The 25,027-nt window shown below is 49.6% G+C and overlaps 41 non-coding genes and 15 pseudogenes across 41 annotated transcripts; all 56 read left to right on the top strand.

Annotated features, from left to right (window-relative positions):
* Positions 1-5,111: 5,111 nt before the first annotated feature.
* On the top strand, positions 5,112-5,185 carry trnai-aau (transfer RNA isoleucine (anticodon AAU)). Its single transcript has one exon. It is a non-coding gene; the product is annotated as a tRNA-Ile (tRNA).
* Positions 5,186-12,497: 7,312 nt separating this feature from the next.
* Positions 12,498-12,616, top strand: LOC131133242 (5S ribosomal RNA). The gene has a single exon (XR_009130819.1). It is a non-coding gene; the product is annotated as a 5S ribosomal RNA (ribosomal RNA).
* A 112-nt stretch (positions 12,617-12,728) lies between these two features.
* LOC131133517 (5S ribosomal RNA) lies at positions 12,729-12,847 on the top strand. The gene has a single exon (XR_009130886.1). It is a non-coding gene; the product is annotated as a 5S ribosomal RNA (ribosomal RNA).
* A 112-nt stretch (positions 12,848-12,959) lies between these two features.
* Positions 12,960-13,078, top strand: LOC131133995 (5S ribosomal RNA). Its single transcript, XR_009131267.1, has one exon. It is a non-coding gene; the product is annotated as a 5S ribosomal RNA (ribosomal RNA).
* Positions 13,079-13,190: 112 nt separating this feature from the next.
* Positions 13,191-13,309, top strand: LOC131133442 (5S ribosomal RNA; annotated as a pseudogene).
* Positions 13,310-13,421: 112 nt separating this feature from the next.
* LOC131133505 (5S ribosomal RNA) lies at positions 13,422-13,540 on the top strand. The gene has a single exon (XR_009130885.1). It is a non-coding gene; the product is annotated as a 5S ribosomal RNA (ribosomal RNA).
* A 112-nt stretch (positions 13,541-13,652) lies between these two features.
* On the top strand, positions 13,653-13,771 carry LOC131133993 (5S ribosomal RNA). The gene has a single exon (XR_009131265.1). It is a non-coding gene; the product is annotated as a 5S ribosomal RNA (ribosomal RNA).
* Positions 13,772-13,883: 112 nt separating this feature from the next.
* Positions 13,884-13,992, top strand: LOC131133416 (5S ribosomal RNA; annotated as a pseudogene).
* A 112-nt stretch (positions 13,993-14,104) lies between these two features.
* LOC131133795 (5S ribosomal RNA) lies at positions 14,105-14,223 on the top strand. Its single transcript, XR_009131072.1, has one exon. It is a non-coding gene; the product is annotated as a 5S ribosomal RNA (ribosomal RNA).
* A 112-nt stretch (positions 14,224-14,335) lies between these two features.
* On the top strand, positions 14,336-14,454 carry LOC131133147 (5S ribosomal RNA). Its single transcript, XR_009130728.1, has one exon. It is a non-coding gene; the product is annotated as a 5S ribosomal RNA (ribosomal RNA).
* Positions 14,455-14,566: 112 nt separating this feature from the next.
* LOC131133931 (5S ribosomal RNA) lies at positions 14,567-14,685 on the top strand. Its single transcript, XR_009131205.1, has one exon. It is a non-coding gene; the product is annotated as a 5S ribosomal RNA (ribosomal RNA).
* Positions 14,686-14,797: 112 nt separating this feature from the next.
* Positions 14,798-14,916, top strand: LOC131133131 (5S ribosomal RNA). The gene has a single exon (XR_009130712.1). It is a non-coding gene; the product is annotated as a 5S ribosomal RNA (ribosomal RNA).
* A 112-nt stretch (positions 14,917-15,028) lies between these two features.
* LOC131133930 (5S ribosomal RNA) lies at positions 15,029-15,147 on the top strand. Its single transcript, XR_009131204.1, has one exon. It is a non-coding gene; the product is annotated as a 5S ribosomal RNA (ribosomal RNA).
* A 112-nt stretch (positions 15,148-15,259) lies between these two features.
* On the top strand, positions 15,260-15,378 carry LOC131132956 (5S ribosomal RNA). Its single transcript, XR_009130538.1, has one exon. It is a non-coding gene; the product is annotated as a 5S ribosomal RNA (ribosomal RNA).
* Positions 15,379-15,490: 112 nt separating this feature from the next.
* On the top strand, positions 15,491-15,599 carry LOC131133510 (5S ribosomal RNA; annotated as a pseudogene).
* A 112-nt stretch (positions 15,600-15,711) lies between these two features.
* LOC131133326 (5S ribosomal RNA) lies at positions 15,712-15,820 on the top strand (annotated as a pseudogene).
* A 112-nt stretch (positions 15,821-15,932) lies between these two features.
* On the top strand, positions 15,933-16,051 carry LOC131133146 (5S ribosomal RNA). Its single transcript, XR_009130727.1, has one exon. It is a non-coding gene; the product is annotated as a 5S ribosomal RNA (ribosomal RNA).
* Positions 16,052-16,163: 112 nt separating this feature from the next.
* Positions 16,164-16,282, top strand: LOC131133929 (5S ribosomal RNA). The gene has a single exon (XR_009131203.1). It is a non-coding gene; the product is annotated as a 5S ribosomal RNA (ribosomal RNA).
* Positions 16,283-16,394: 112 nt separating this feature from the next.
* LOC131132955 (5S ribosomal RNA) lies at positions 16,395-16,513 on the top strand. The gene has a single exon (XR_009130537.1). It is a non-coding gene; the product is annotated as a 5S ribosomal RNA (ribosomal RNA).
* A 112-nt stretch (positions 16,514-16,625) lies between these two features.
* LOC131133927 (5S ribosomal RNA) lies at positions 16,626-16,744 on the top strand. The gene has a single exon (XR_009131202.1). It is a non-coding gene; the product is annotated as a 5S ribosomal RNA (ribosomal RNA).
* Positions 16,745-16,856: 112 nt separating this feature from the next.
* Positions 16,857-16,975, top strand: LOC131133926 (5S ribosomal RNA). Its single transcript, XR_009131201.1, has one exon. It is a non-coding gene; the product is annotated as a 5S ribosomal RNA (ribosomal RNA).
* A 112-nt stretch (positions 16,976-17,087) lies between these two features.
* LOC131132953 (5S ribosomal RNA) lies at positions 17,088-17,206 on the top strand. Its single transcript, XR_009130535.1, has one exon. It is a non-coding gene; the product is annotated as a 5S ribosomal RNA (ribosomal RNA).
* Positions 17,207-17,318: 112 nt separating this feature from the next.
* Positions 17,319-17,427, top strand: LOC131133325 (5S ribosomal RNA; annotated as a pseudogene).
* Positions 17,428-17,539: 112 nt separating this feature from the next.
* LOC131133792 (5S ribosomal RNA) lies at positions 17,540-17,658 on the top strand. Its single transcript, XR_009131069.1, has one exon. It is a non-coding gene; the product is annotated as a 5S ribosomal RNA (ribosomal RNA).
* Positions 17,659-17,770: 112 nt separating this feature from the next.
* LOC131133771 (5S ribosomal RNA) lies at positions 17,771-17,889 on the top strand. Its single transcript, XR_009131048.1, has one exon. It is a non-coding gene; the product is annotated as a 5S ribosomal RNA (ribosomal RNA).
* A 112-nt stretch (positions 17,890-18,001) lies between these two features.
* LOC131132918 (5S ribosomal RNA) lies at positions 18,002-18,120 on the top strand. Its single transcript, XR_009130501.1, has one exon. It is a non-coding gene; the product is annotated as a 5S ribosomal RNA (ribosomal RNA).
* A 112-nt stretch (positions 18,121-18,232) lies between these two features.
* LOC131133324 (5S ribosomal RNA) lies at positions 18,233-18,341 on the top strand (annotated as a pseudogene).
* Positions 18,342-18,453: 112 nt separating this feature from the next.
* LOC131133781 (5S ribosomal RNA) lies at positions 18,454-18,572 on the top strand. The gene has a single exon (XR_009131058.1). It is a non-coding gene; the product is annotated as a 5S ribosomal RNA (ribosomal RNA).
* A 112-nt stretch (positions 18,573-18,684) lies between these two features.
* On the top strand, positions 18,685-18,803 carry LOC131133924 (5S ribosomal RNA). Its single transcript, XR_009131199.1, has one exon. It is a non-coding gene; the product is annotated as a 5S ribosomal RNA (ribosomal RNA).
* A 112-nt stretch (positions 18,804-18,915) lies between these two features.
* LOC131133152 (5S ribosomal RNA) lies at positions 18,916-19,034 on the top strand. The gene has a single exon (XR_009130733.1). It is a non-coding gene; the product is annotated as a 5S ribosomal RNA (ribosomal RNA).
* A 112-nt stretch (positions 19,035-19,146) lies between these two features.
* On the top strand, positions 19,147-19,255 carry LOC131133421 (5S ribosomal RNA; annotated as a pseudogene).
* Positions 19,256-19,367: 112 nt separating this feature from the next.
* LOC131133610 (5S ribosomal RNA) lies at positions 19,368-19,486 on the top strand. Its single transcript, XR_009130896.1, has one exon. It is a non-coding gene; the product is annotated as a 5S ribosomal RNA (ribosomal RNA).
* Positions 19,487-19,598: 112 nt separating this feature from the next.
* LOC131134066 (5S ribosomal RNA) lies at positions 19,599-19,717 on the top strand. Its single transcript, XR_009131336.1, has one exon. It is a non-coding gene; the product is annotated as a 5S ribosomal RNA (ribosomal RNA).
* Positions 19,718-19,829: 112 nt separating this feature from the next.
* On the top strand, positions 19,830-19,938 carry LOC131133435 (5S ribosomal RNA; annotated as a pseudogene).
* A 112-nt stretch (positions 19,939-20,050) lies between these two features.
* LOC131132971 (5S ribosomal RNA) lies at positions 20,051-20,169 on the top strand. The gene has a single exon (XR_009130553.1). It is a non-coding gene; the product is annotated as a 5S ribosomal RNA (ribosomal RNA).
* A 112-nt stretch (positions 20,170-20,281) lies between these two features.
* On the top strand, positions 20,282-20,390 carry LOC131133323 (5S ribosomal RNA; annotated as a pseudogene).
* A 112-nt stretch (positions 20,391-20,502) lies between these two features.
* LOC131133492 (5S ribosomal RNA) lies at positions 20,503-20,621 on the top strand. Its single transcript, XR_009130883.1, has one exon. It is a non-coding gene; the product is annotated as a 5S ribosomal RNA (ribosomal RNA).
* A 112-nt stretch (positions 20,622-20,733) lies between these two features.
* Positions 20,734-20,852, top strand: LOC131133770 (5S ribosomal RNA). The gene has a single exon (XR_009131047.1). It is a non-coding gene; the product is annotated as a 5S ribosomal RNA (ribosomal RNA).
* A 112-nt stretch (positions 20,853-20,964) lies between these two features.
* Positions 20,965-21,073, top strand: LOC131133567 (5S ribosomal RNA; annotated as a pseudogene).
* A 112-nt stretch (positions 21,074-21,185) lies between these two features.
* LOC131132983 (5S ribosomal RNA) lies at positions 21,186-21,304 on the top strand. Its single transcript, XR_009130567.1, has one exon. It is a non-coding gene; the product is annotated as a 5S ribosomal RNA (ribosomal RNA).
* A 111-nt stretch (positions 21,305-21,415) lies between these two features.
* Positions 21,416-21,534, top strand: LOC131134059 (5S ribosomal RNA). The gene has a single exon (XR_009131329.1). It is a non-coding gene; the product is annotated as a 5S ribosomal RNA (ribosomal RNA).
* Positions 21,535-21,646: 112 nt separating this feature from the next.
* LOC131132875 (5S ribosomal RNA) lies at positions 21,647-21,765 on the top strand. The gene has a single exon (XR_009130457.1). It is a non-coding gene; the product is annotated as a 5S ribosomal RNA (ribosomal RNA).
* A 112-nt stretch (positions 21,766-21,877) lies between these two features.
* On the top strand, positions 21,878-21,996 carry LOC131133713 (5S ribosomal RNA). The gene has a single exon (XR_009130992.1). It is a non-coding gene; the product is annotated as a 5S ribosomal RNA (ribosomal RNA).
* Positions 21,997-22,108: 112 nt separating this feature from the next.
* Positions 22,109-22,217, top strand: LOC131133487 (5S ribosomal RNA; annotated as a pseudogene).
* A 112-nt stretch (positions 22,218-22,329) lies between these two features.
* On the top strand, positions 22,330-22,448 carry LOC131134042 (5S ribosomal RNA). The gene has a single exon (XR_009131312.1). It is a non-coding gene; the product is annotated as a 5S ribosomal RNA (ribosomal RNA).
* Positions 22,449-22,560: 112 nt separating this feature from the next.
* On the top strand, positions 22,561-22,679 carry LOC131133357 (5S ribosomal RNA; annotated as a pseudogene).
* A 112-nt stretch (positions 22,680-22,791) lies between these two features.
* LOC131133480 (5S ribosomal RNA) lies at positions 22,792-22,910 on the top strand. The gene has a single exon (XR_009130881.1). It is a non-coding gene; the product is annotated as a 5S ribosomal RNA (ribosomal RNA).
* Positions 22,911-23,022: 112 nt separating this feature from the next.
* Positions 23,023-23,141, top strand: LOC131133992 (5S ribosomal RNA). The gene has a single exon (XR_009131264.1). It is a non-coding gene; the product is annotated as a 5S ribosomal RNA (ribosomal RNA).
* Positions 23,142-23,253: 112 nt separating this feature from the next.
* Positions 23,254-23,362, top strand: LOC131133281 (5S ribosomal RNA; annotated as a pseudogene).
* A 112-nt stretch (positions 23,363-23,474) lies between these two features.
* LOC131134038 (5S ribosomal RNA) lies at positions 23,475-23,593 on the top strand. Its single transcript, XR_009131308.1, has one exon. It is a non-coding gene; the product is annotated as a 5S ribosomal RNA (ribosomal RNA).
* A 112-nt stretch (positions 23,594-23,705) lies between these two features.
* On the top strand, positions 23,706-23,814 carry LOC131133322 (5S ribosomal RNA; annotated as a pseudogene).
* Positions 23,815-23,926: 112 nt separating this feature from the next.
* Positions 23,927-24,045, top strand: LOC131133116 (5S ribosomal RNA). Its single transcript, XR_009130697.1, has one exon. It is a non-coding gene; the product is annotated as a 5S ribosomal RNA (ribosomal RNA).
* A 112-nt stretch (positions 24,046-24,157) lies between these two features.
* Positions 24,158-24,276, top strand: LOC131133923 (5S ribosomal RNA). The gene has a single exon (XR_009131198.1). It is a non-coding gene; the product is annotated as a 5S ribosomal RNA (ribosomal RNA).
* Positions 24,277-24,388: 112 nt separating this feature from the next.
* On the top strand, positions 24,389-24,507 carry LOC131132952 (5S ribosomal RNA). Its single transcript, XR_009130534.1, has one exon. It is a non-coding gene; the product is annotated as a 5S ribosomal RNA (ribosomal RNA).
* A 112-nt stretch (positions 24,508-24,619) lies between these two features.
* Positions 24,620-24,728, top strand: LOC131133321 (5S ribosomal RNA; annotated as a pseudogene).
* Positions 24,729-24,840: 112 nt separating this feature from the next.
* LOC131133122 (5S ribosomal RNA) lies at positions 24,841-24,958 on the top strand. The gene has a single exon (XR_009130703.1). It is a non-coding gene; the product is annotated as a 5S ribosomal RNA (ribosomal RNA).
* The last annotated feature ends 69 nt before the right edge of the window (positions 24,959-25,027 follow it).

Here is a 25,027-nt window from a genome sequence, read left to right as displayed (position 1 = left end):
GATTTCAGTTTGTGAGTTGTCCTCATTCTACAAAGGCCTGGATAGCTCAGTTGGTCCTCCTTCTGTGGTCAAGTACACTATGCCAGAAGATTTCTGCTCCTTCATCCTCAACACCGAGAAGGCCAAGGAGATGACCGTGCACACAAGGAATAACTTGTTGAAGTAAATCGTTTCGACCAAGCACCTTTGCGATGTTCCAGGACTGTGGGTAAATGCCATTCTCAATAACACTGGGGAACAATATTTTTTCAACTTTCTGTTGCATTGGATTTTTTAACTGATTCTGAATGATTTTTACGTGCTGATTTCAAATCTGAAATTAGTTTTTCTCCATAAGCTCTAGTTTTCATGCAATTTGAGATAGATGAAATAGTCTAAATATATGAACTTACGTAACCCAAATCTATGCGTTTTGAGATTATATACATAGATTCCATTCCTGTTCCAGTTTTCAAAGGTTTGCCTTCATTAAACGATAAAGACATTGGACATGATACGAACGAGGAAGACAGTTGTGACAATGAATTGCCAGAAACTGAGTGGGAACAATCCGAGGAATGTTCTTCAGAGACTGAATCTCCCCCAGTCCCCAAGCCTCTTCACCAAACTGAACTGAATGACTTAGTTTGGGATTTAGGTCTTTCAAAGAAAGCAGCTGAGCTTTTGGCATCAAGATTACAAGGCAAAAATCTTGTTGATCACACTGTTAAAGTGTCATATTACAGAAAGCGCGACCAGGTTTTTGTGACCTTCTTTTCTGAAGACAGACAGTTTGTTTACTGCCATGATATCCCAGGTCTTCTCAAAGAACTGGGTGTTCCTCACTGTGATCCAACTGAATGGCGGCTCTTTGTAGACAGTTCTAAACGCAGTCTCAAGTGGCAATGTTTACGGGGCAGTGCCTGTAAGTCATTCAGTTCATCTGCGGGAAGACTATGATGACATCAGAATGGTCATGGAATTCTTAAAATATCGTGAGCACAACTGGATCATTTGTGTAGACTTGAAAATGGTAAACTTCCTTCTTGGTCAACAGAAAGGTTTCACCAAGTTTCCATGTTTCCTCTGCATGTGGGACAGTCAAGCACGAGACAGACACTGGGTCCAGAAGGACTGGCCTGTTCGTGAAACCCTTGAAGCAGGCATGCCAAATATCACACATGACCCAATTGTTGACAGAGATAGGATCATCTTTCCTCCTCTGCACATCAAACTAGATTTGATGAAACAATTTGTCAAGGCACTGGATACCGAAGGTGAATGTTTCCAACACATAATCAAAGCTATACCAGGGTTGTCGTTCGAGAAGATCAAAGCAGGTGTGTTTGATGGCCCACAGATTCGAACCCTCATTCGTGATGATCAGTTTGTTGCCAAGATGACCGCCTTGGAGAGGGCAGCATGGTTATCCTTTGTGGCAGTCGCTTAGAACTTCCTTGGAAACAACAAGGCAGAGAACTACAATGAACTTGTGAACAGAATGCTCCTCGCTTTTCGTGCTCTCAGGTGCAACATGAGCATCAAGCTTCATTTCTTGAACAGCCACCTTGACCAGTTCCCTGAAAACCTGGGGGCTGTGAGTGACGAACAAGGAGAGCGGTTCCACCAAGACCTAAAGATCATGGAAGAACGCTACCAAGGTCGCTGGGACAAAAGTATGATGGCCGACTACTGCTGGAGTATTAAACGAGATTGCCCAGATGAAGTGTTAAAGTTACAAACGCAAATTCCTGCCTGACTAAAATACTGTACTGACAGAAAGTGATAAGCGTTATTAGCTGTGATTGACTCTTATCTGAAGAACGTTGTAAATTATGCTTATCTCACGTTGCGATAAAGACTGTTTTCTGAGAAACGCTTCCAGAAAAACATATGGCACTTCTAACAATGGTGTACTTTAATCTAAAATCACATTTTAATGTTCTGTTTCTTTTGCCTTGTTAAATATACTGATTTGTGGCTGACATTGCAATATCCTATAATAATGCTCGATTTTTTTCTATTTTTAATAAAAATTAAAGATTGCATAAAATCTGTAGCTTGCAGAAAAAAACTAACTTCAGATTTGAACTCAGCACACTTAAATTGACTAAAAACAAGTCTTACTTTAAATGCAACATTTTGAGTGTTCCCCAGTGTAATTAAATTGAAGATACAGTGCGAGACAGGCACTTTGACCAGCTTAGCCACAGTGCCAGCTGTGCATCTGGCACCAACACAAAAACAGTTCGCCAATGGGGAAAAATGTTCATACAAGGGAGGGAGTCCAAAGTCCAACACGTGTGAATTGAGAGTCCCTGGGTGGGCTCAAACCACCAACCTCTCAGTTAACAGCCAAACACGCTGACCAATTGCGTGACAGAGACTACAACAGCACACAAGGAATAACTTGTTTAAGTAAACCTTTTCGACCTAGCACCTTTGCGATCTTCCAGGACTGTGGGTAAACACAATTCTCAATAATTAAATTGAAGATATGAGTTTCTCAGGGAAACAAGGAGCGAGAGGTTCAGTCATCACTGGGAACTTTGGAAGTGTAGTCACTTTAAGTCAGGTCTGCTTTGGTGAACTTCAGAGGCATCATGACCAGTCTGCATCAAAACATTATCTGAAATCCTGTGGCAGGTTTCTGGCTTTGATTCTTAATTCAGTTGCCATCCCTGATAGATGGTAATGGTAATGGTAATCATGCCCGCGTGGCAGGCGAGTGTCTTTGCTTGTCTGACGTCTGTGTCGCATCCTGATTGGCTGACAGCAAATGTCTGAGAATTCTACCACTGAACCACCAATACCACGTGGGGACACACTGTAAGAGAAAAAAAATTAAACTGTCAAGTGGATGAGCCTCTGCAAAGTAACGCTGAATGACAACACATCACAATGTCATACTCTTTGGATTCAAGCACCTTCTGCGGTTTCTCGCAGCAAGGAGAGTGAAAAAACAAACCCAGTGACATGCCGCTCCACTCTAAGTATGCCATTCATGCTCCTCTCTTTTTATTTTCTTTAGGAGGTCCCTAATACATGGTCGTGCAACTCTAAGGGGAGGGGGAAGCAAGCAGTTGCACAAGCTGTACTTGTTGTCTATGTGTGTGTGTGTATGTGAGAATAATTACTTTTTGTGCATGTGTTCTTATCTTGGCCCATTTTGCATGATGAAACTTCTTCAAGGTTGCTGCTGGCATTCCCAGGCACCTGCAAGATTAGTGGTGCTGGGAGTTGCTGGTCAGCATCTTGGGTCAAAACACTCAAGACTATTGTCTATTGTCTAAGCAAACGGATATAAGGGTGATAACTTAACACTATAATAATTGAATTTACTTTTTATTCTAACATGTATGCCTTGAAAATCCTGTGGTACAGAATAAGGACAACAATCCACGATGACTTGACGTATATTCACCCTCAGGATTTATTCTTTCTCTCAGACCAATAACAGCACTTCAGATCTCATAAGATGACTACACCAACAGTTGGCCGTTTGTTTTCAGCATTATTGGTTCAACAAACATTTGAACAGCTAAACATTTGTGATGTTAAGACAATGGCTTTACATGTCAATCTAGTGACAATTTCCACAGCCAATGTATACTTTTCACATATCTTTAGTACAATACTATCAGTAACACATTTCACATATTGCAGTTAACCTGCTTAATGCTATTCACCATACATTAAGGATTGCTAGCATTAGCCGTTAGCCATTTCACATGTGCTCAAGTGCTCTACAAAACATTTATAACAAACCACTTTGCAGTCAGCTGTTTACTTTAGCAACTTCTACACTCTTTACAGTCGTTTGCATACATTATTTCTACTTTATACTAACATGTGGTACAGAATAAAGAAGACAATCCACGAAGACTTGACGTATATTCACCCTCAGGATTTATTCTTCCTCTGTCGTTTTGTCACCTACTCTATACCACCATCGCTGCTAGCACCCCCTAGTGGAGCTTGCGGTATTACACTCAAACGCCAACAATGGAGATTTGGTTATTTTAGACACAAACATAAAAAAATAGGAGGGTGTCTTTTTTTCTTTTACAACTGAATTTTATATGGATGACATGAACTATTACTACTCTTAAATGCTCTTAAATGCTCTAACCATAATTATACATTTTTAAACATTTCAACTGCCATGCAAGTCTGGAAGGCCATCAGAGAAGTAGCTAACTGCTACACTAACTGCTCTGAACACTTCTTCAGTTTGATTAGAGAGACGCTGAACGTTATAATGCAGATAATGAATCACTTCGGTATTATGGTTAATGGAAATCACAGGGATGATAGAAGCAAAACTGGATATAATCTGATCTATAATTGTATACTCCTCTGGGACGCCACGAGGGATACCTATGGCGTCAATGTACGTCGGGTTGGGGGTGTCTAACCAGGGTGAGGTTGACACACCTCGCCTGGTCCTCAGGGTGGCCGGTGGCACGAGGTGAGACCCTACGGAAGTAGCACTATGCACTAGGCGCTCCACATCTACTGACAATACTGTCATTGGAAGAAGGAAAGAAATCGGGGCACAAACACCAGTCATGTTCTCGGTCGGTAACCTATCACTCACGCCGGGTCCACCGCACCACCACCAGAGGTCAGCCCTGAGTATCGGCCGGAAGAAGGCATCCATCTCGAAGGTAGAATTACACCAAGAGATATTAATGCCGGGTTGTACCAATGGGGAACCTGTGGAAACGGTAATGCACATAAATTTACCTTTCGCCACTGTGCTGCTGAATATGGGCTTACCTTTGACCTCTGTAACCTCGGGGTGCGCTATGGCGAATGGCCGACAATTAGCCGAGGCTGCTTCTGGAGCAGTGGATGTATTCATCAGGGACACTCGGCGGAAATCACAGCGGGAACTATTTGCAATAAGGGGCCCACTCCCAGGCACGCTGAACAATTTGTTTTCCTTGTTTTAGCTTGTTCCACCATCAAAAGCCAATTGTTAAACTGTCCCGAAATACCTGTCAAGAGCACAAACAAGGTGTCCACCAGGTACCCACCTATCGCCCTCAGACCCCAGCGTACCGATTGAGTCTGCTTCGGGGTACATAAAATAAAAAAAAACATAAAATATTGCAATGGTGTCCAGTGGCCGGTTAGCTCAGTTGGTCAGAGCGTGGTGCTAATAACGCCAAGGTCACGGGTTCAACCCCCGTATTAGCCACTCTTCTTTATGTGCTCCAGGAACAACAAAAGCCCAGGGCGGCAACTTACCGGCCCCCATAACCGACATCACACCACCCACCCTCGACAAGGCCGGGGAAAGGTAAAGAAAACAGCATGTCAAAGCAGAGCGGCAAAAAACCTCTTGGTCACCAAGACTCAAGGAGCAGATCAATGGGGGCAGTGGAGTGCAGCGAATGCGGACCGTGAAGAAACAACAAAAGCACCTGTTGACAACAACTAACAGTACACCACCACAAGGAAAACAGCATGGCTGCGACAAAAGCCCAAAACCCCCCAGGCCCCAACCAACAGCGCACAACCCAGTCAACTGCGAAACACCCCCATCAAGGCTGCCAACCGACCGGGGAAAGGTAAAGAAAACAGCATGGCAAAGCAGAGCAGCGGCAAACCTCTCGCCCACCGTGACTGCATGATCAATGGGGGCAGATGACCCCATTGTCCGAGAAGCAAAATTTCGACCACGAGCACAGAGAATGCGGTCTGTTAAGGATGAGTTAGTTGATTTGAGCTGGAAACATTTGATGCAAAGGTGTCCTGTGGTTGTGTCCTGTGGCAAAGGTGTCCTTGCAGGTTCCGTGGTGTAATGGTTAGCACCCCGGACTTTAAATCCAGTGGTCTAAGTTCAAGTCTTGGTGGAACCAAGGGATTGTCCTGTTGCCCTTGTATTTCGAGGGCAAAAAGGAGATGTTTGCACCGTGTGCCACCGCACCACCAGCAGAGGTCAGCCCTGAGTATCGGCCGGAAGAAGGCATCCATTTGTAAGGTAGAATTACACCAAGAGATACCAGAACAGAAGAGGCCCGGGCACACTGCTCCATGAAGGACCGGGCGGTAGAGATGGAACGCCCTGCGCCAGACCCCCGCAGAGCCCCCCCGTATATCTATATAGCCATATACACACACGCACACCCACACATATATATATATAATTATAATAAAACTAATCATTATTTATCTAAGTATTTAAAACAATAAATACATAAAATAATCTCAGACACACGCAAGCACACACTGTGGACGTCCCCGGGTTGGGCGTCCGGGGCATCACAGGGCGGGGGACCCAGGGGTCCCAGACCCACAACCAGGCCCCAAGCCCAGGGAGGTACGGGCCGCCAAGGGATAGCACCCCCAGACTCCCCTCGACCACGGCATCGGGGCTACGGCAGTGTGGTAGACAAAAGAGCGGGCAAGGGGAGGAGGCCTGCACATGAGTAAGCGGAGGGGGCGTGCAGGCAAGTGGTAAGGCGCTCCACCGCGCCGGCCGACACCCGCCGGGCAGCTCACCCCCGTGAGGGAGAGCCATAGCTCCAAGTCATGGGGAGGCCAAGCACCAGAGCCGAGGAGTTAAGACCAGCGCAAGGCCACCGACGGACCCCACCATCCAACGGGAGGGCCGACCTCCCCCCCGCCCCCAGAACCAGCAGCGCTCCACCCACGTACCGGAGAACCATCCCTGACGAGCCCTAAGGCAAGACTGGGGATGGGCAAAGACAGGGACAGCGATGCAGCAGAGCATAGGACCAGTGGCAGCAGACACCCAAACGCCCAGAAGAGCACCGTCCCCCCAGCAGGCCCCACTCCAAGGAGCATGTCTCCATGAGCAGGATCAGGCCCCCTCCCAACACACAGCCCGGTCCCCGCAGCAGCCACCACAGCACAGCAACCCCAAGCCACCACCGTAGACTTCAGGCCACCAGCAGCGCGGACCCCACTGCCTGGAGGCCGGTGAACGCCCCCCCAAGGGCACATTGGTGCCCGCGACCCAGGACAGACCCAGGGAGGTAGCGCCAACCATGACCCTAGGGCAAGCCCCGGCATCAGCTGGTTTGAAATTGACTTTTAATTAATGAAGTGTGTGTGAGTGTTGCCTTGCTTTTATGCTTTTAAGGATGTTCTTTTTCGTTGGCAGGTGCTGAGGGCCCAGAGCGGCAGCAGTTTCCCTGTTGGTCCCCTTTTTTCCCACTTTTGGTTTACTGAGTCACGGATGCAGTGTGGTTTGGATCCCTCCCATTATGTTACCACTGTCGTGGTAAGCCCCAGCCCAGGCCACTTTTCTTTTTGACTCCTCCCATCACCACTTTATTTGTATTATTCATGGTTTGTCACTCATTTTAAGATAATCGTTTAATAAAATAACTACTTTTATCATTGTAAATCACGATCTTGTTCTGTGGGATTTTGGGGATTAATGTAGAGTTTGTGATTGATCAAACCTGTTACATCCTGGGGTGAAAGTCCCCAGGTGGCGTTGTCAGAAAACTACCTACCCTGCTCGCTTTGCCACACACGCAATGACACCACAGCCCCTCCATGCAGGCCAGTGATGCACCCAATCAGTCATCTGGGAAATATGGATTGTGTGTCCAAACTGGGGACAGATGCTTGTGTATACACCTTCAGAGATCAAGCACATGTCCTTGTTCCCATGTTTTTGTAAAAGTAGGAATTGAACGGCTATGTTTCCACCCAGTTTCGAACCGGGGATCTTTTACATGTGAATGGGGATCAATGGGGAATGTGCTGTGAAGAGGATTGGCGAGGTCGCAAAGCAGTTGCCAAACAATGAATCACGACGATGTGTCCAAAGTGGGGGCAGAATGACAATTGTCCAAATTGACTTTTCCTTTGTAGGGAAAATTGTAGTTCATATAACATGTTCCAGAAATAATGGGCTTTTTTTCAACAAAACAAGAAATCACAATTGGAAATGAGGCTTGAAAGGTTTAAAAGCCAGCTGTGAAGAAAGCACCTGAGCCAACCTCAGGCTCACCTTAATGTCTCAGTGAACTCAAGGTTGGCTGGATGGGCGGGATTTTGAAGTTAAGGTCCCTTTTCCAAACTATTTGCCAAGTCACAATGCAAATCAGGATTATGCTAAAACCGTGCTTGAACCAGGGACCTTTAGATCTTCAGTATAACACCCTCCCACCTGAGATATTTCAGCTGCTAAAGTGGCTCTCAGTCTGGGCTAAAAGTAGGGCAGTGTGACACTGGGTCTGTGCCACATACGTTGCTGTGTCCCTGGTCCAGTATGTTGTCATCTTGGGTTGGAATGTCCCCATGCTGGTAACAGGTGGGGAATACAGTCCGTTGATGAGAATAAGTGGTGCAGAAAATGGATGGATTTCATTGGTTGAAGTCTCCAGCTACCATAAAATTGTTCATGGTCCACGAGCCTCTGTTTTGAATTCCCCTTTGGCCAATTGACACCACATCAAAGATGGCGGCGCGCACAGACGCAGCGGCTCACGGCTCTCCCTTTCAGTGCTTTTTTTGCTTATTTTATGTGTGTTTGTCTATGGACTCTATCCACGTATACATCGGCATTACACCACTACACCCGACAGGACCTTGTGGACATCGGCTACCGACACAAACTGGCAGTTTGCAGAGACTTTCATCATCGACACAACATCCCAGACGAACTAGCGAGACCACCGGGCGCTCCGTGGATTGTTGTCGGGTCTGGAAAGAGGCGCAGGCGGCGTCGGGAGCACAAGCAGAAGCGAGGTCGCAGGTCCGGCTTACTGCTACGGCTACAAAACAACCCACATAAGCCACCCCTGCCCAGCCTGTACCTCACCAACGCCAGATCCATTACCCACAAAAAGGACGACCTGGAGTTACAGCTTGAGGGAAACCGCTACATTCGTGACTGTTGTGTTCTAATCATCACGGAGACCTGGCTGAAACCGACGATCCCCGATGCTAGCGTGCAGCTAGCCGGCCGCTCTCTACACTGCTGGGATCGAACAGAGGACTCCGGTAAGAGCAGAGGTGGGGGGGGGGGGGGGGGGGGGGTCTGTATTTACGTGCATGAGGATTGGTGCAACAACAGCAAGATCATAGAGACTCACTGCTCCCCTGGCATTGAGTACATGTCCTTAAGATGCCGGCCGTATTTTCTCCCGAGGGAGCTAACTGTTGTGATCGTCAACGCTGTTTACATCCCAACGGACGCTAGCACAGCACTCTCTCTCCTGTTGAACGTCATCAATGAACATCAGCGGGCCCACCCTGATGGCGTTCATATTATAACCGGGGACTTTAATAAGGCCAATTTAAAGACTGTACTCCCGAAGTTTCATCAGCATGTCAAGTGTCCAACGCGAGGAGCAAACACTCTTGATCATGTTTGCTCAAACATAAAGCACGGCTACAGAGCAACACCACTCCCCCACCTCGGACAGTCAGACCATCTCTCCCTGCTGCTCACTCCTGCATACACCCCCCTCACACGCAGATCCAGACCCACCAAAAAGATCATCACCACATTGCCGGAAAATGCACTCAGTGAACTTCAGGACTGCCTCCAACACACAGACTGGGACCTATTTCAACATCAGGACCTGGAAACACACACAGTGACAGTACTAGACTATATCAAGTTTTGTATGGGAACTGTGTCTGTGGACAAAGTCATCCGGATTTTTCCAAACCAGAAACCCTGGATGACCAGCCAGGTCCGCTCCCTCCCCAAAGCCCGCGACTCTGCCTTCAGGTCAGGCGACAGAGCTCTGTACAGTACGGCTCGAGCTGACCTGAGAAGAGGAATAAAAACAGCCAAAGCGGACTACAACAGGAGGATAGAGTCCCACCTCTCCAGCAATAGACCACGAGAGGTGTGGCAGGGACTGCAGAGCATCACTAACTTCAGAGGACGTGATGTGATGTCAGGAGACCTGAGCGTGTCTCTGGCAGAGGAACTCAACAGTTTCTTTGCCCGCTTTGAAACACCACAGCCACACTCATCTTCTCCAGCCCTGCCCCCAGCCCCTCCCGGCCCCACGACGACCCCCCCCCCCTCCCCCCATTAACTGTAGGAGAGCATGACGTGAGGCGTGTGCTCCAAGCAGTGGACCCCAGGAAGGCCCTGACAGCGTACCTGGAAAGGTTCTCCGAGCATGTGCACACCAGCTGTCCGGAGTCTTCTGCAGGATTTTCAACCTCTCCCTGGCCCAAGCAGTCATCCCCACCTGCCTGAAATCCGCCACAATCATCCCCATCCCGAAAAAGTCACCCGCATCCAGCCTCAGTGACTATCGCCCTGTTGCCCTCACATCCATAATCATGAAGTGCTTTGAGAGACTGGTCCTCCAGCACATAAAAGGCTGTCTCCTCCCCCCACTCGACCCCCACCAGTTTGCATACCGGGCGAACAGATCCACAGAGGACGCCATCGCCATAGCCCTGCACCACCTGGAACCACAGCACAGCTATGCCAGGATGCTCTTTGTGGATTACAGCTCGGCCTTCAACACCATCATCCCGGACATCCTAACTACAAAACTGGACACCCTAGGCCTCCCTCCCCTCACATGCAGATGGATCAAGGACTTCCTAACAAACAGACCCCAGACTGTGAGACTCGGCCCCCACCTTTCCTCCACCCGCAGTCTGAGCACCGGATCACCACAGGGCTGCGTGCTGAACCCCCTCCTGTACTGCCTCTACACACACGACTGCAGTCCGGCCCATGAGAGCAACATCATCGTCAAGTTTGCTGACGACACCACAGTGGTCGGACTGATCTCACAGGGAGACGAGGCAGCTTACAGGGAGGAGGTCCAGAGGCTGACGACCTGGTGCTCCAACAACAACCTAGCCCTGAACACGCACAAAACAAATGGAGATCATCGTGGACTTCAGAAGGAACAGAAGTGACCCGCCCCCCCTCTACATCAATGGCGAGTGTGTGGAAAGGGTCCACACATTCAGGTTCCTGGGAGTCCAGATCTCCGGCAACCTCTCCTGGACAGACAACATCACAGCTGTCATATAGAAGGCCCAGCAGTGTCTACAATTCCTGAGAGTCCTCAGGAGGAACAACCCGAACAGGGAGCTGCTACTGGCCTTCTACCACTCATCCATCCAGAGCCTGCTGACCTACTGCGTTTCCACCTGGTACGGAAGCTGCACTGAGGCGGACAGAGGGAGGCTTCAGAGGACAGTCACGGCAGCGCAGCGCATCATCGGCTGCCATCTCCCCTCCCTGACGGACATCTACTCCACCCGGTGCCTCAGCAGAGCTCGCAACATCATCAAGGACAATTTAAATCCCGGTGCTCAGCTGTTTGACCTGCTGCCCTCCGGCAGACGCTACAGGTGCATCAAGGCAAAAACAAGCAGACTGAGAAACAGCTTCTTCCCAAGAGCCATCACCACCCTGAACTCAGACATACAACGTACAAATGTGCAATATTTTCCATCACTGCCTCTGTTACTATCTCAATCATATTTATTTATTTAACAACCATTACAATACACTCATATGTAACTTTACTCATCTGTATACACCAGACATTATTTGCACTATGACCCATTGATCATTGCACTAAAATTAATATATCTGCTCCTGCATATGCTCCTGTGCAATACTATGTGTATATTTTGGATATATTGTATATATCTTGTTAAATTGTTTTTTTTCTCTACTTTATATACTTTTTTGTTTCTTTAAACTTGACTACTTCACTGGAAGGAGAAGCTCTCCACTTTTGTTGTACATCTTGTATAATGACAATAAAGGCCATTCCATTCCTATGGAACTTTATGCTGAGCCATGCGAGGTACGCCATATGGCTGAGACGGAACCTCACAAAGTTTGAAAAAAAGAAGATACCCGTATGGACATACTTTGAGGCTAATGTAAAGAAGGCCATGTCGATATGCCGGGCCGCCGACCAAGAAAGCTTCGAGAACTCTTTTACAGAAGGGAGCAGCCTAATCTCAGTAGCAGACAATGGCAAAATAATGTTCAACTTATAGGCTAGAGAGAGGACAGGGAAAAAAACATTATAATAGTAATCAAATATATACATATATCAAATATATACAAATATATACATATATATACATATATATACATATATATATATATATATATATATATATATATATATATATATATATATATATATATATATATATATATATATATATATATATATATATATATATATATATATATATATATATATATATATATATATATAAATATATATATATATATATGATTTTTAAAAAATAATAATTAAAAAAAACGCAGATCTGTGATGTACTGTTGTAAGTTCTATAATAAAAAATAAAAAAACGTCCGATCTCAGAAGCAAAGCAGGGGCCGGCCTGGTTAGTACTTGGATGGGAGACCGCCTGGGAATACCAGGTGCTGTAAGCTTTTTATGGTTTCTGCTCTTGCCTGACAGCAGGGGGCGCTGTTTGACACTTTTTGCTGGAGTCTAGTTTGGCCTGCGTTGCCTTCAAATAGGATCTTTTCAGTTGCCCTGGCAGCTTACGGCCATACTACCCTGAAAACGCCCGATCTCGTCCGATCTCGGAAGCTAAGCAGGGGCGGGCCTGGTTATTACTTGGATGGGAGACCGCCTGGGAATACCAGATGCTGTAAGATTTTTATGGTTTCTGCTCTTGCCTGACAGCAGAGGGCGCTGTTTGACACTTTTTGCTGGAGTCTAGTTTGGCCTGCGTCGCCTTCAAATAAGATCTTTTCAGTTGTCTTTGCAGCTTACGGCCATACTACCCTGAAAACGCCCGATCTCGTCCGATCTCGGAAGCTAAGCAGGGGCGGGCCTGGTTAGTACTTGGATGGGAGACCGCCTGGGAATACCAGGTGCTGTAAGCTTTTTATGGTTTCTGCTCTTGCCTGACAGCAGAGGGCGCTGTTTGACACTTTTTGCTGGAGTCTAGTTTGGCCTGCGTCGCATTCAAATAGAATCTTTTCAGTTGCCCTGGCAGCTTACGGCCATACTACCCTCAAAACGCCCGATCTCGTCCGACCTCGGAAGCTAAGCAGGGGCGGGCCTGGTTAGTACTTGGATGGGAGACCGCCTGGGAATACCAGGTGCTGTAAGCTTTTTATGGTTTCTGCTCCTGCCTGACAGCAGAGGGCGCTGTTTGACACTTTTTGCTGGAGTCTATTTTGGCCTGCGTCGCCTTCAAATAGGATCTTTTCAGTTGTCCTGGCAGCTTACGGCCATACTACCCTTAAAACGCTCGATCTTGTCCGATCTCGGAAGCTAAGCAGGGGCGGGCCTGGTTATTACTTGGATGGGAGACCGCCTGGGAATACCAGATGCTGTAAGATTTTTATGGTTTCTGCTCTTGCCTGACAGCAGAGGGCGCTGTTTGACACTTTTTGCTGGAGTCTAGTTTGGCCTGCGTCGCCTTCAAATAAGATCTTTTCAGTTGTCTTTGCAGCTTACGGCCATACTACCCTGAAAACGCCCGATCTCGTCCGATCTCGGAAGCTAAGCAGGGGCGGGCCTGGTTAGTACTTGGATGGGAGACCGCCTGGGAATACCAGGTGCTGTAAGCTTTTTATGGTTTCTGCTCTTGCCTGACAGCAGAGGGCGCTGTTTGACACTTTTTGCTGGAGTCTAGTTTGGCCTGCGTCGCATTCAAATAGGATCTTTTCAGTTGCCCTGGCAGCTTACGGCCATACTACCCTCAAAACGCCCGATCTCGTCCGACCTCGGAAGCTAAGCAGGGGCGGGCCTGGTTAGTACTTGGATGGGAGACCGCCTGGGAATACCAGGTGCTGTAAGCTTTTTATGGTTTCTGCTCCTGCCTGACAGCAGAGGGCGCTGTTTGACACTTTTTGCTGGAGTCTATTTTGGCCTGCGTCGCCTTCAAATAGGATCTTTTCAGTTGTCCTGGCAGCTTACGGCCATACTACCCTAAAAACGCCCGATCTCGGAAGCTAAGCAGGGGCGGGCCTGGTTAGTACTTGGATGGGAGACCGCCTGGGAATACCAGGTGCTGTAAGCTTTTTATTGTTTCTGCTCTTGCCTGACAGCAGAGGGCGCTGTTTGACACTTTTTGCTGGAGTCTAGTTTGGCCTGCGTCACCTTCAAATAGGATCTTTTCAGTTGACCTGGCAGCTTACGGCCATACTACCCTGAAAACGCCCGATCTCGTCCGATCTCGGAAGCTAAGCAGGGGCGGGCCTGGTTAGTACTTGGATGGTAGACCGCCTGGGAATACCAGGTGCTGTAAGCTTTTTATTGTTTCTGCTCTTGCCTGACAGCAGAGGGCGCTGTTTGACACTTTTTGCTGGAGTCTAGTTTGGCCTGCGTCGCCTTCAAATAGGATCTTTTCAGTTGTCCTGGCAGCTTAGGGCCATACTACCCTGAAAACGCCCGATCTCGTCCAATCTCGGAAGCTAAGCAGGGGCGGGCCTGGTTAGTACTTGGATGGGAGACCGCCTTGGAATACCAGGTGCTGTAAGCTTTTTATGGTTTCTGCTCTTGCCTGACAGCAGAGGGCGCTGTTTGACACTTTTTGCTGGAGTCTAGTTTGGCCTGCGTCACCTTCAAATAGGATCTTTTCAGTTGACCTGGCAGCTTACGGCCATACTACCCTGAAAACGCCCGATCTCGTCCGATCTCGGAAGTTAAGCAGGGGCGGGCCTGGTTAGTACTTGGATTGGAGACCGCCTGGGAATACCAGGTGCTGTAAGCTTTTTATGGTTTCTGCTCTTGCCTGACAGCAGAGGGCGCTTTTTGAAACTTTTTGCTGGAGTCTAATTTGGCCTGTGTCGCCTTCAAATAGGATCTTTTCAGTTGCCCTGGCAGCTTACGGCCATCCTACCCTGAAAACGCCCGATCTCGTCCGATCTCGGAAGCTAAGTAGGGGAGGGCCTGGTTAGTACTTGGATGGGAGACCGCCTGGTAATACCAGGTGCTGTAAGCTATTTATGGTTTCTGCTCTTGCCTGACAGCAGAGGGCGCTGTTTGACACTTTTTGCTGGAGTCTAGTTTGGCCTGCGTCGCCTTCAAATAGGATCTTTTCAGTTGACCTGGCAGCTTACGGCCATACTACCCTGAAAACGCCCGATCTCGTCCGATCTCGGAAGTTAAGCAGGGGCGGGCCTGGTTAGTACTTGGATTGGAGACCGCCTGGGAATACCAGGTGCTGTAAGCTTTTTATGGTTTCTGCTCTTGCCTGACAGCAGAGGGCGCTGTTTGAAACTTTTTGCTGGAGTCTAATTTGGCCTGTGTCGCCTTCAAATAGGATCTTTTCAGTTGCCCTGGGAGCTTACGGCCATACTACCCTGAAAACGCCCGATCTCGTCCGATCTCGGAAGCTAAGTAGGGGAGGGCCTGGTTAGTACTTGGATGGGAGACCGCCTGGTAATACCAGGTGCTGTAAGCTTTTTATGGTTTCTGCTCTTGCCTGACAGCAGAGGGCGCTGTTTGACACTTTTTGCTGGAGTCTAGTTTGGCCTGCGTCGCCTTCAAATAGGATCTTTTCAGTTGACCTGGCAGCTTACGGCCATACTACACTGAAAATGCCCGATCTCGGAAGCTAAGCAGGGGCGGGCCTGGTTAGTACTTGGATGGTAGACCGCCTGGGAATACCAGGTGCTGTAAGCTTTTTATTGTTTCTGCTCTTGCCTGACAGCAGAGGGCGCTGTTTGACACTTTTTGCTGGAGTCTATTTTGGCCTGCGTCGCCTTCAAATAGGATCTTTTCAGTTGTCCTGGCAGCTTACGGCCATACTACCCTGAAAACGCCCGATCTCGGAAGCTAAGCAGGGGCGGGCCTGGTTAGTACTTGGATGGGAGACCGCCTGGGAATACCAGGTGCTGTAAGCTTTTTATGGTTTCTGCTCTTGCCTGACAGCAGAGGGCGCTGTTTGACACTTTTTGCTCGAGTCTAGTTTGGCCTGCGTCGCCTTCAAATAGGATCTTTTCAGTCGACCTGGCAGCTTAGGGCCATACTACCCTGAAAACGCCCGATCTCGTCCAATCTCGGAAGCTAAGCAGGGGCGGGCCTGGTTAGTACTTGGATGGGAGACCGCCTTGGAATACCAGGTGCTGTAAGCTTTTTATGGTTTCTGCTCTTGCCTGACAGCAGAGGGCGCTGTTTGACACTTTTTGCTGGAGTCTAGTTTGGCCTGCGTCACCTTCAAATAGGATCTTTTCAGTTGACCTGGCAGCTTACGGCCATACTACCCTGAAAACGCCCGATCTCGTCCGATCTCGGAAGTTAAGCAGGGGCGGGCCTGGTTAGTACTTGGATTGGAGACCGCCTGGGAATACCAGGTGCTGTAAGCTTTTTATGGTTTCTGCTCTTGCCTGACAGCAGAGGGCGCTTTTTGAAACTTTTTGCTGGAGTCTAATTTGGCCTGTGTCGCCTTCAAATAGGATCTTTTCAGTTGCCCTGGCAGCTTACGGCCATACTACCCTGAAAACGCCCGATCTCGTCCGATCTCGGAAGCTAAGTAGGGGAGGGCCTGGTTAGTACTTGGATGGGAGACCGCCTGGTAATACCAGGTGCTGTAAGCTATTTATGGTTTCTGCTCTTGCCTGACAGCAGAGGGCGCTGTTTGACACTTTTTGCTGGAGTCTAGTTTGGCCTGCGTCGCCTTCAAATAGGATCTTTTCAGTTGACCTGGCAGCTTACGGCCATACTACCCTGAAAACGCCCGATCTCGTCCGATCTCGGAAGTTAAGCAGGGGCGGGCCTGGTTAGTACTTGGATTGGAGACCGCCTGGGAATACCAGGTGCTGTAAGCTTTTTATGGTTTCTGCTCTTGCCTGACAGCAGAGGGCGCTGTTTGACACTTTTTGCTGGAGTCTAGTTTGGCCTGCGTCACCTTCAAATAGGATCTTTTCAGTTGACCTGGCAGCTTACGGCCATACTACCCTGAAAACGCCCGATCTCGTCCGATCTCGGAAGTTAAGCAGGGGCGGGCCTGGTTAGTACTTGGATTGGAGACCGCCTGGGAATACCAGGTGCTGTAAGCTTTTTATGGTTTCTGCTCTTGCCTGACAGCAGAGGGCGCTTTTTGAAACTTTTTGCTGGAGTCTAATTTGGCCTGTGTCGCCTTCAAATAGGATCTTTTCAGTTGCCCTGGCAGCTTACGGCCATACTACCCTGAAAACGCCCGATCTCGTCCGATCTCGGAAGCTAAGTAGGGGAGGGCCTGGTTAGTACTTGGATGGGAGACCGCCTGGTAATACCAGGTGCTGTAAGCTATTTATGGTTTCTGCTCTTGCCTGACAGCAGAGGGCGCTGTTTGACACTTTTTGCTGGAGTCTAGTTTGGCCTGCGTCGCCTTCAAATAGGATCTTTTCAGTTGACCTGGCAGCTTACGGCCATACTACCCTGAAAACGCCCGATCTCGGAAGCTAAGCAGGGGCGGGCCTGGTTAGTACTTGGATGGGAGACCGCCTGGGAATACCAGGTGCTGTAAGCTTTTTATGGTTTCTGCTCTTGCCTGACAGCAGAGGGCGCTGTTTGACACTTTTTGCTGGAGTCTAGTTTGGCCTGCGTCGCCTTCAAATAGGATCTTTTCAGTTGACCTGGCAGCTTACGGCCATACTACCCTGAAAACGCCTGATCTCGTCAGATCTCGGAAGCTAAGCAGGGGCGGGCCTGGTTAGTACTTGGATGGGAGACCGCCTGGGAATACCAGGTGCTGTAAGCTTTTTATGGTTTCTGCTCTTGCCTGACAGCAGAGGGCGCTGTTTGACACTTTCTGCTCGAGTCTAGTTTGGCCTGCGTCGCCTTCAAATAGGATCTTTTCAGTCGACCTGGCAGCTTAGGGCCATACTACCCTGAAAACGCCCGATCTCGTCAGATCTCGGAAGCTAAGCAGGGGTGGGCCTGGTTAGTACTTGGATGGGAGACCGCCTGGGAATACCAGGTGCTGTAAGCTTTTTATGGTTTCTGCTCTTGCCTGACAGCAGAGGGCGCTGTTTGACACTTTTTGCTGGAGGCTAGTTTGGCCTGCGTCGCCTTCAAATAGGATCTTTTCAGTTGACCTGGCAGCTTACAGCCATACTACCCTGAAAACGCCCGATCTCGTCCGATCTCGGATGCTAAGCAGGGGCCGGCCTGGTTAGTACTTGGATGGGAGACCGCCTGGGAATACCAGGTGCTGTAAGCTTTTTATGGTTTCTGCTCTTGCCTGACAGCAGAGGGCACTGTTTGACACTTTTTGCTGGAGTCTAGTTTGGCCTGCGTCACCTTCAAATAGGATCTTTTCAGTTGACCTGGCAGCTTACGGCCATACTACCCTGAAAACGCCCGATCTCGGAAGCTAAGCAGGGGCGGGCCTGGTTAGTACTTGGATGGGAGACCGCCTGGGAATACCAGGTGCTGTAAGCTTTTTATTGTTTCTGCTCTTGCCTGACAGCAGAGGGCGCTGTTTGACACTTTTTGCTGGAGTCTAGTTTGGCCTGCGTCACCTTCAAATAGGATCTTTTCAGTTGACCTGGCAGCTTACGGCCATACTACCCTGAAAACGCCCGATCTCGTCCGATCTCGGAAGCTAAGCAGGGGCGGGCCTGGTTAGTACTTGGATGGGAGACCGCCTTGGAATACCAGGTGCTGTAAGCTTTTTATGGTTTCTGCTCTTGCCTGACAGCAGAGGGTGCTGTTTGACACTTTTTGCTGGAGTCTAGTTTGGCCTGCGTCACCTTCAAATAGGATCTTTTCAGTTGACCTGGCAGCTTACGGCCATACTACCCTGAAAACGCCCGATCTCGTCCGATCTCGGAAGTTAAGCAGGGGCGGGCCTGGTTAGTACTTGGATTGGAGACCGCCTGGGAATACCAGGTGCTGTAAGCTTTTTATGGTTTCTGCTCTTGCCTGACAGCAGAGGGCGCTGTTTGAAACTTTTTGCTGGAGTCTAATTTGGCCTGTGTCGCCTTCAAATAGGATCTTTTCAGTTGCCCTGGCAGCTTACGGCCATACTACCCTGAAAACGCCCGATCTTGTCCGATCTCGGAAGCTAAGTAGGGGAGGGCCTGGTTAGTACTTGGATGGGAGACCGCCTGGTAATACCAGGTGCTGTAAGCTTTTTATGGTTTCTGCTCTTGCCTGACAGCAGAGGGCGCTGTTTGACACTTTTTGCTGGAGTCTAGTTTGGCCTGCGTCGCCTTCAAATAGGATCTTTTCAGTTGACCTGGCACCTTACGGCCATACTACCCTGAAAATGCCCGATCTCGGAAGCTAAGCAGGGCCGGGCCTGGTTAGTACTTGGATGGGAGACCGCCTGGGAATACCAGGTGCTGTAAGCTTTTTATGGTTTCTGCTCTTGCCTGACAGCAGAGGGCACTGTTTGACACTTTTTGCTGGAGTCTAGTTTGGCCTGCGTCACCTTCAAATAGGATCTTTTCAGTTGACCTGGCAGCTTACGGCCATACTACCCTGAAAACGCCCGATCTCGTCCGATCTCGGAAGCTAAGCAGGGGCGGGCCTGGTTAGTACTTGGATGGGGGACCGCCTGGGAATACCAGGTGCTGTAAGCTTTTTATGGTTTCTGCTCTTGCCTGACAGCAGAGGGCGCTGTTTGACACTTTTTGCTGGAGTCTAGTTTGGCCTGCGTCGCCTTCAAATAGGATCTTTTCAGTTGACCTGGCAGCTTACGGCCATACTACCCTGAAAACGCCTGATCTCGTCAGATCTCGGAAGCTAAGCAGGGGCGGGCCTGGTTAGTACTTGGATGGGAGACCGCCTTGGAATACCAGGTGCTGTAAGCTTTTTATGGTTTCTGCTCTTGCCTGACAGCAGAGGGCGCTGTTTGACACTTTTTGCTGGAGTCTAGTTTGGCCTGTGTCACCTTCAAATAGGATCTTTTCAGTTGACCTGGCAGCTTACGGCCATACTACCCTGAAAACGCCCGATCTCGGAAGTTAAGCAGGGGCGGGCCTGGTTAGTACTTGGATTGGAGACCGCCTGGGAATACCAGGTGCTGTAAGCTTTTTATGGTTTCTGCTCTTGCCTGACAGCAGAGGGCGCTGTTTGAAACTTTTTGCTGGAGTCTAATTTGGCCTGTGTCGCCTTCAAATAGGATCTTTTCAGTTGCCCTGGCAGCTTACGGCCATACTACCCTGAAAACGCCCGATCTCGTCCGATCTCGGAAGCTAAGTAGGGGAGGGCCTGGTTAGTACTTGGATGGGAGACCCCCTGGTAATACCAGGTGCTGTAAGCTTTTTATGGTTTCTGCTCTTGCCTGACAGCAGAGGGCGCTGTTTGACACTTTTTGCTGGAGTCTAGTTTGGCCTGCGTCGCCTTCAAATAGGATCTTTTCAGTTGACCTGGCAGCTTACGGCCATACTACCCTGAAAACGCCCGATCTCGGAAGCTAAGCAGGGGCGGGCCTGGTTAGTACTTGGATGGGAGACCGCCTGGGAATACCAGGTGCTGTAAGCTTTTTATGGTTTCTGCTCTTGCCTGACAGCAGAGGGCACTGTTTGACACTTTTTGCTGGAGTCTAGTTTGGCCTGCGTCACCTTCAAATAGGATCTTTTCAGTTGACCTGGCAGCTTACGGCCATACTACCCTGAAAACGCCCGATCTCGTCCGATCTCGGAAGCTAAGCAGGGGCGGGCCTGGTTAGTACTTGGATGGGAGACCGCCTGGGAATACCAGGTGCTGTAAGCTTTTTATGGTTTCTGCTCTTGCCTGACAGCAGAGGGCGCTGTTTGACACTTTTTGCTGGAGTCTAGTTTGGCCTGCGTCGCCTTCAAATAGGATCTTTTCAGTCGACCTGGCAGCTTAGGGCCATACTACCCTGAAAACGCCCGATCTCGTCAGATCTCGGAAGCTAAGCAGGGGTGGGCCTGGTTAGTACTTGGATGGGAGACCGCCTGGGAATACCAGGTGCTGTAAGCTTTTTATGGTTTCTGCTCTTGCCTGACAGCAGAGGGCGCTGTTTGACACTTTTTGCTGGAGGCTAGTTTGGCCTGCGTCGCCTTCAAATAGGATCTTTTCAGTTGACCTGGCAGCTTATGGCCATACTACCCTGAAAACGCCCGATCTCTGAAGCTAAGCAGGGGCGGGCCTGGTTAGTACTTGGATGGGAGACCGCCTGGGAATACCAGGTGCTGGAAGCTTTTTATGGTTTCTGCTCTTGCCTGACAGCAGAGGGCGCTGTTTGACACTTTTTGCTGGAGTCTAATTTGGCCTGCGTCGCCTTCAAATAGGATCTTTTCAGTTGCCCTGGCAGCTTACGGCCATACTACCTTGAAAACGCACGATCTCGTCCGATCTCGGAAGCTAAGCACGGGCGGGCCTGGTTAGTACTTGGATGGGAGACCGCCTGGGAATACCAGGTGCTGTAAGCTTTTTATGGTTTCTGCTCTAGCCTGACAGCAGAGGGCGCTGTTTGACACTTTTTGCTGGATCTAGTTTGGCCTGTGTCGCCTTCAAATAAGATCTTTTCCGTTGTCCTGGCAGCTTACGGCCATACTACCCTGAAAACGCCCGATCTCGTCCGATCTCGGTAGCTAAGCAGGGGCGGGCCTGGTTAGTACTTGGATGGGAGACCGCCTGGGAATACCAGGTGCTGTAAGGTTTTTATAGTTTCTGCTCTTGCCTGACAGCAGAGGGCGCTGTTTGACACTTTTTGCTGGAGTCTAGTTTGGCCTGCGTCGCCTTCAAATAGGATCTTTTCAGTTGACCTGGCAGCTTACCGCCATACTACCCTGAAAACGCCCGATCTCGTCCGATCTCGGAAGCTAAGCAGGGGCGGGCCTGGTTAGTACTTAGATGGGAGACCGCCTGGGAATACCAGGTGCTGTAAGCTTTTTATGGTTTCTGCTCTTGCCTGACAGCAGAGGGCGCTGTTTGACACTTTTTGCTGGAGTCTAGTTTGGCCTGCGTCGCCTTCAAATAGGATCTTTTCAGTTGCCCTGGCAGCTTACGGCCATACTACCCTGAAAATGCCCGATCTCGTCCGATCTCGGAAGCTAAGCAGGGGCGGGCCTGGTTAGTACTTGGATGGGAGACCGCCTGGGAATACCAGGTGCTGTAAGCTTTTTATGGTTTCTGCTCTTGCCTGACAGCAGAGGGCGCTTTTTGACACTTTTTGCTGGCGTCTAGTTTGGCCTGCGTCGCCTTAAAATAGGATCTTTTCAGTTGCCCTGGCAGCTTACGGCCATACTACCCTGAAAACGCCCGATCTCGGAAGCTAAGCAGGGGTGTGCCTGGTTCGTACTTGGATGGGAGACCGCCTGGGAATACCAGGTGCTGTAAGCTTTTTATGGTTTCTGCTCTTGCCTGACAGCAGAGGGCGCTGTTTGACACTTTTTGCTGGAGTCTAGTTTGGCCTGCGTCGCCTTCAAATAGGATCTTTTCAGTTGACCTGGCAGCTTACAGCCATACTACCCTGAAAACGCCCGATCTCGTCCGATGTCGGAAGCTAAGCAGGGGCGGGCCTGGTTAGTACTTGGATGGGAGACCGCCTGGGAATACCAGGTGCTGTAAGCTTTTTATGGATTCTGCTCTTGCCTGACAGCAGGGGGCGCTGTTTGCCACTTTTTGCTGGAGTCTAGTTTGGCCTGCGTTGCCTTCAAATAGGATCTTTTCAGTTGCCCTGGCAGCTTACGGCCATACTACCCTGAAAACGCCCAATCTCGTCCGATCTCGGAAGCTAAGCAGGGGCGGGCCTGGTTATTACTTGGATGGGAGACCGCCTGGGAATACCAGATGCTGTAAGATTTTTATGGTTTCTGCTCTTGCCTGACAGCAGAGGGCGCTGTTTGACACTTTTTGCTGGAGTCTAGTTTGGCCTGCGTCGCCTTCAAATAAGATCTTTTCAGTTGTCTTTGCAGCTTACGGCCATACTACCCTGAAAACGCCCGATCTCGTCCGATCTCGGAAGCTAAGCAGGGGCGGGCCTGGTTAGTACTTGGATGGGAGACCGCCTGGGAATACCAGGTGCTGTAAGCTTTTTATGGTTTCTGCTCTTGCCTGACAGCAGAGGGCGCTGTTTGACACTTTTTGCTGGAGTCTAGTTTTGCCTGCGTCGCGTTCAAATAGGATCTTTTCAGTTGCCCTGGCAGCTTACGGCCATACTACCCTCAAAACGCCCGATCTCGTCCGACCTCGGAAGCTAAGCAGGGGCGGGCCTGGTTAGTACTTGGATGGGAGACCGCCTGGGAATACCAGGTGCTGTAAGCTTTTTATGGTTTCTGCTCCTGCCTGACAGCAGAGGGCGCTGTTTGACACTTTTTGCTCGAGTCTAGTTTGGCCTGCGTCGCCTTCAAATAGGATCTTTTCAGTTGTCCTGGCAGCTTACGGCCATACTACCCTGAAAACACCCGATCTCGGAAGCTAAGCAGGGGCGGGCCTGGTTAGTACTTGGATGGGAGACCGCCTGGGAATACCAGGTGCTGTAAGCTTTTTATTGTTTCTGCTCTTGCCTGACAGCAGAGGGCGCTGTTTGACACTTTTTGCTGGAGTCTAGTTTGGCCTGCGTCACCTTCAAATAGGATCTTTTCAGTTGACCTGGCAGCTTACGGCCATACTACCCTGAAAACGCCCGATCTCGTCCGATCTCGGAAGCTAAGCAGGGGCGGGCCTGGTTAGTACTTGGATGGGAGACCGCCTGGTAATACCAGGTGCTGTAAGCTTTTTATGGTTTCTGCTCTTGCCTGACAGCAGAGGGCGCTGTTTGACACTTTTTGCTGGAGTCTAGTTTGGCCTGCGTCACCTTCAAATAGGATCTTTTCAGTTGACCTGGCAGCTTACGGCCATACTACCCTGAAAACGCCCGATCTCGGAAGCTAAGCAGGGGCGGGCCTGGTTAGTACTTGGATGGGAGACCGCCTGGGAATACCAGGTGCTGTAAGCTTTTTATGGTTTCTGCTCTTGCCTGACAGCAGAGGGCGCTGTTTGACACTTTTTGCTCGAGTCTAGTTTGGCCTGCGTCGCCTTCAAATACGATCTTTTCAGTCGACCTGGCAGCATAGGGCCATACTACCCTGAAAACGCCCGATCTCGTCCGATCTCGGAAGCTAAGCAGGGGCGGGCCTGGTTAGTACTTGGATGGGAGACCGCCTTAGAATACCAGGTGCTGTAAGCTTTTTATGGTTTCTGCTCTTGCCTGACAGCAGAGGGCGCTGTTTGACACTTTTTGCTGGAGTCTAGTTTGGCCTGCGTCACCTTCAAATAGGATCTTTTCAGTTGACCTGGCAGCTTACGGCCATACTACCCTGAAAACGCCCGATCTCGTCCGATCTCGGAAGTTAAGCAGGGGCGGGCCTGGTTAGTACTTGGATTGGAGACCGCCTGGGAATACCAGGTGCTGTAAGCTTTTTATGGTTTCTGCTCTTGCCTGACAGCAGAGGGCGCTTTTTGAAACTTTTTGCTGGAGTCTAATTTGGCCTGTGTCGCCTTCAAATAGGATCTTTTCAGTTGCCCTGGCAGCTTACGGCCATACTACCCTGAAAACGCCCGATCTCGTCCGATCTCGGAAGCTAAGTAGGGGAGGGCCTGGTTAGTACTTGGATGGGAGACCGCCTGGTAATACCAGGTGCTGTAAGCTTTTTATGGTTTCTGCTCTTGCCTGACAGCAGAGGGCGCTGTTTGACACTTTTTGCTGGAGTCTAGTTTGGCCTGCGTCGCCTTCAAATAGGATCTTTTCAGTTGACCTGGCAGCTTACGGCCATACTACCCTGAAAACGCCCGATCTCGGAAGCTAAGCAGGGGCGGGCCTGGTTAGTACTTGGATGGGAGACCGCCTGGGAATACCAGGTGCTGTAAGCTTTTTATGGTTTCTGCTCTTGCCTGACAGCAGAGGGCGCTGTTTGACACTTTTTGCTGGAGTCTAGTTTGGCCTGCGTCACCTTCAAATAGGATCTTTTCAGTTGACCTGGCAGCTTCGGCCATACTACCCTGAAAACGCCCGATCTCGTCCGATCTCGGAAGCTAAGCAGGGGCGGGCCTGGTTAGTACTTGGATGGGAGACCGCCTGGGAATACCAGGTGCTGTAAGCTTTTTATGGTTTCTGCTCTTGCCTGACAGCAGAGGGCGCTGTTTGACACTTTTTGCTGGAGTCTAGTTTG

Source organism: Doryrhamphus excisus, chromosome 7 (genome assembly GCF_030265055.1).
Source record: "Doryrhamphus excisus isolate RoL2022-K1 chromosome 7, RoL_Dexc_1.0, whole genome shotgun sequence".
Classification (NCBI taxonomy): Eukaryota; Metazoa; Chordata; class Actinopteri; order Syngnathiformes; family Syngnathidae; genus Doryrhamphus; species Doryrhamphus excisus.
This window is presented reverse-complemented; position numbering and strand designations above follow the sequence as displayed.